This window comes from Triticum dicoccoides, chromosome 5B, assembly GCF_002162155.2.
Source record: "Triticum dicoccoides isolate Atlit2015 ecotype Zavitan chromosome 5B, WEW_v2.0, whole genome shotgun sequence".
NCBI lineage: Eukaryota > Viridiplantae > Streptophyta > Magnoliopsida > Poales > Poaceae > Triticum > Triticum dicoccoides.
Window position 1 is genome coordinate 25,941,485 of NC_041389.1, and position 4,895 is coordinate 25,946,379.

The window sequence follows — 4,895 nt, forward strand, 5'->3', positions numbered from 1 at the left end:
CCACACATGTCGTGTACTCAAAATTACACGCGGGAATCACCTATTAGTTCGGTCAAGATCCAAAGAGGGAAAAAAGAATGAAAGATGCTTGGTGACTAGTAATTGCGAGATAAGTATTAGGCTTTGGATACTATTTGCTCTCTTTTTATTTAATCTGTGCACAAGAGAGATTAGCATGTTGTTGTTTACCATCACTTGGGCATTAAGTTCTGATTTTATGAAAGTTTTTTAAGAAATTGAAACGGAAAATAAATACCTTTGCCTTTTCTAATTTGTGAAAAAAGCGTGAAGATCGGGTATTAGGTTTTGAAAGTGAAGGCAGACAAATATAAGTTCACGTAGAATAGAAAAACTAACATACTGGTGTGCCCAAAGTGCGGCCATCACTGAAAAAACTATTAATTGAAAGAAAAACATATGTACATAAAAATTTATATACTATGGCTTTCTTTGGTTCATAGGATAGGATTATCACAGGAATAGGAAACTTGTAGAAAATGAGATGACAAATATCTCAAATCCTATGAGTATGATTAGGAAAAGAGATGTCATTTGGTTCACATCATAGGAATTAATTTTTCCATTGAGTCTAGGCTCATGTTTATTTTCCTTTGAAATGTCACTAGTAGAAAAAGGACCTAATATGAAGCACATTAGTCCCGGTTTGAAAATGAACCGGCACTAATATGATCATTAGTGCCGGTTCCAACGGCTAGGTGGGCGGAGCTCATTACACGAACCGGTACTAAAGAGGCTGTGGCAAGCTGTGGTCAGGCTGGGGCCCCACCAGCACCTTTAGTACCGGTCTATGCCACAAACCGGTACTAGAGGTTTCTAGTTGATTCATTCTGCAGTGCTTTTTTAGTCCCAGCTCGCTCCGCTAACAGAGTTTTTACCACCTTAAATATGTTACTTCTCAAACTATCACGAGCACTTGGTCTTCATTGAACTCTATGTGTAGGATCTATGGCCGCAATAGGAATCCTCACCGGTTCAACCGCTGAGGATCAACCGGTGAGGATTCCTATTGACAATTCAGATTCTACACAAAAAGATCATTGATGATCAATATATTTTTGATGTATTTCTCTGTAGCAGTAGTGCGTTTTGGCTGAAACAGTACTGATCAATGTATTTTTGATGTATATTTTTACATGTTTACATAATCTCTTTCGAAGTATCATGGTTTCGGACGAAAACTCATCTGTTACAAAGGCATTTCATTTAGTACCGGTTCTAAGGCTGGGGCTTCACGAGCACCTTTATTACCGGTTCGTGGCATGAACCGGTACTAGAGTTCTTTAGTTGATTCTTTCTGCAGCTGTTTTTAGTCCCACCTCGCCAAGCGAGAGGCGCTCGTCGCGGTTTATAAGCTCTGAGTGCAGAGACGATGAAGGAGAGGCACAATGCTCACCTGCATGTTGCTTAGCTTCAGGCCTTGAAATGGTGTAGACTGCATGGAGGTATGTGTAGTTTCTCAAGGCCTGAAGCTAAGCAACGTGCAGGTGAGCATCGCACCTCTCTTTTATTTTTAATAACTTATTACAACTCCGGACTTTTTTTGCGTTCAGTATGCACCATTCAAGTCCATGTCATCAACTTTCAACCCTTTCTGCCTTCATTTTCTATTTTTCACGCATTTACTGATTTGTTTTGAGCTAAATGGCTCTGAAATTGAAAAGCTCTACAAATGAACTCTGAAAAGGTTGAAACTTGGCATGGTATCATCATTTTACCTGCATAGCATGTGCAAAAAAGTAGAGAGGGTTACGGCAAAAACTGGATGCACTTCGTGTACAAACTGGACAATCTCTTTCGAAGTATCAGGGTTTTGGAAGAAAACTCATCTATTACACCGGCAATTCAAAATTTTAATAACTTATTACAACTCCGGATGTTTTTTGCGTCCAGCATGCACCATTCAAAGCCACGTCATCAAGTTTCAACCCTTTCTGACATAATTTGCTATTTTTAATGCATTTACTGATTTGTTTTGAGCTAAAAGGCAAAGCTCTACAAATGAACTCTTAAAAAGATGAAACTTGGCATTGTATCATCATTTCACCCGCATAGCATGTGCAAAAAAGTAGAGAGGGTTACGGCAAAAACTGGATGCACTTCGTGTACAAACCGGACAATCTCTTTCGAAGTATCAGGGTTTCGGACGAAAACTCATCTGTTACACCGGCAATTCAAAATTTTAATAACTTATTACAACTCTAGATGTATTATCAATTTGAATATAATGATAAAACACACTAATATTAAACATAAGAAAAAATAATCACTAAAAACTATTTTTAAAGTTAAGTTATTCACAAACTAGTGATTCACACAAATTTCAAATAATTCAAAGCAGGCTCACAGGGCAGCGCGCCAAAGTTAGGCCCACAAGCCTGCTTTAGAGAGGAGCTCGAAGGAGCAGCCGTGGCTGGGTATATAAACCAGTGAGGCTGCCCTTCGCTCGGCGAGGTGGGACTAAACTTTGTGCACCGCGGAACGGGAGCGCACCCTCTTTAGTACCGGTTCGTGGTTCCAACCAGTACTAAAGGGGGGGGGTATTTAGTACTGGGTAGAGCCACGCCCCGGTACTAAAGAGGGTGCGCTTCCCGCCGCTCGGGCTGCCAAAATTGACCTTTAGTACCGGTTGGTGGCTCCAATCGATACTAAAGGCCTCTTCTATATAAACAACACTTACGAAAATTTTCAGTTAGTTGATGTTCGTCTTCGTCGCACGCCCATCCCTGCGCTGCCCCGACCCATCACCGTCGTCGCCGCCCCAGTCATCGCCGCCCCCAGCCCGTCGCCGTCGTCGCCGCCCCCGTCATCGCCGCCCAGCCCGTCGCTGTCATCGCTCGCCCGCGCGCATTGATGAAGCCACGTACCTAGGGTAGGGTCATGGACCTGTCCAAGGTACCCTCCCCAAGGACATCTCTAGAAGAAACCACCTGTCAGTCGACCTAGAAGTATTCCACTCGACAGACTTGAAGACACTCGACTATGAGATATAAAGTCACTCGACCGCCAGGAGATCTAAAGTCAGTCTGCACACAAACGGTCGGTCATTAAGTAGCTTTTATGGTCATCATAGCACTTTATGTGGGGCGTTACCGGTAACTCCCGACCTTAATGTACTTTAAACCCTACATAACTGAGGGCCGGAGGGGTCTGGCAAACTCTATATAAGCCACCCCCCTCCTCAGTGTCAAGGGTTCGCACTCCTGTAACTCATACTCATATAATCTAGTCGACCGCCTCCAGGCTCCGAGACGTAGGGCTGTTACTTCCTCCGAGAAGGGCTGAACTCGTAAACATCTTGCGTGTACAACTACTCCATAGCTAGGATCTTGCCTCTCCATTCCTACCCCCTATTCTATTGTTAGATTTAGAACCACGACAGTTGGCGCCCACCGTGGGGCAGGTGTCTTAGCGACTTATTGGAGAAGTTGCAATTGTTCCGATCTCCTTCATCATGGTTTCAGGCGGAGTTTTGGTTGAGGGCCGCGAGATCCGTCTCGGCGCGCTCACGTTCATCGCCGACGACTCCGCTTGGCTTCAGGAGGCTCCACTGGACATCGACGTGCTCCCCGTCCGCGGGGCGACGCACTTTCGCGCGTGCGTCCGCAGCGTCCTCCTGCGGCAACCATCGACCCAGTATCGGTTGGCCCCTGTGTCGTCCTCCCTCCCTGTCTCCTACCGGCGCAAGCGCTCCGGTCGGTCGAGGTTCCAGCGGTGGGTGAGGCACGCCGTGGCTCGCCAGTCGGCCACTCCCCAAGTCACGGCGATCGAGCCTGACGAATCTCTCTACGGCCTGTTCGACCTGTCAACTGGCTCCGTAGAGACCGCATCCGAGTGCGACAACAGTGATCCAGCGGCGGAGGTCCTGATGGTCAATGGACCACGTAGTCCTCCCGGTTTTCCCCGCACCGACGGAGTCGATGGCGGAGGCGATCTAGCGCACGCCCATGAAGAATATCAGCCCGAGCCCCTCACGTCGCTACAAAGGGAAGAACTTTGCCGCCGGAACATGGATGCGCTGCATACTCCTATCATTGGAGAAACCCCCGAGGCTCGTGCCTTAGAGGCCGCGCGTTTGGCCAACTTGGCTGAGCGCACTTGACTGGAGAACCTCCAGCGAGCACTCGACGACCGTGCGCGACAATGTGTTCCAGACTCTAGTCGACGTCAACTCTTTCCACCACCGACTCAGGTATATCGAACTCCGATTCAGAATCTAGCAGCTGCAGCCCGCATAGCAGAGTCGATTCAGCCTTCCCAGTCAAAGGCTGGCAGAGGCTTGCTACAGATCAGAGATTTACTCCGGGCAGCAGGAGATCAAAATTCAGCTGTATCGCAGTCGCATAATAGGATTCACAGTAGATCCGTCGCTGCGAATACAGTCCAGTCGGCCCATAGCCCAAGATCGCCTCCGAGGCATGAGGGGCGTGGAGGCCGGCGTGATCAGTATGATGACCGATTCGATCGTGATGATCGACGTCGAGTGCCCACTCCTCCTCCAAGGGGTGGGTCGTACGCGCCTCGACAGTAGGATGACAGGCGCCATCACAGTGTTGGGAGAAGGATTCCAGTCGACCCCAGGGAACCAGGCTTTGATGCAAGATCCATTATTGTTCAAGGTTTGGTCGACAGGAACAGAGCTCACCGAGAAGGCCATGACAGAGATGTGCCCACCAGCAGCAGAGTACACGTCTCAGGACCAGAGTGTTTTAGCAGAGCCATCAGGGCCGCGATGATTCCTCCCAACTTTAGGTTGGCGACTGGAGTCAGTAAGTTCACTGGTGAGTCCAAGCCTGATACTTGGCTTGAGGACTACCGAGTGGCTGTTCAGATTGGCGGCGGCAACGATGAAGTGGCCATGAAATATCTGCCTCTTA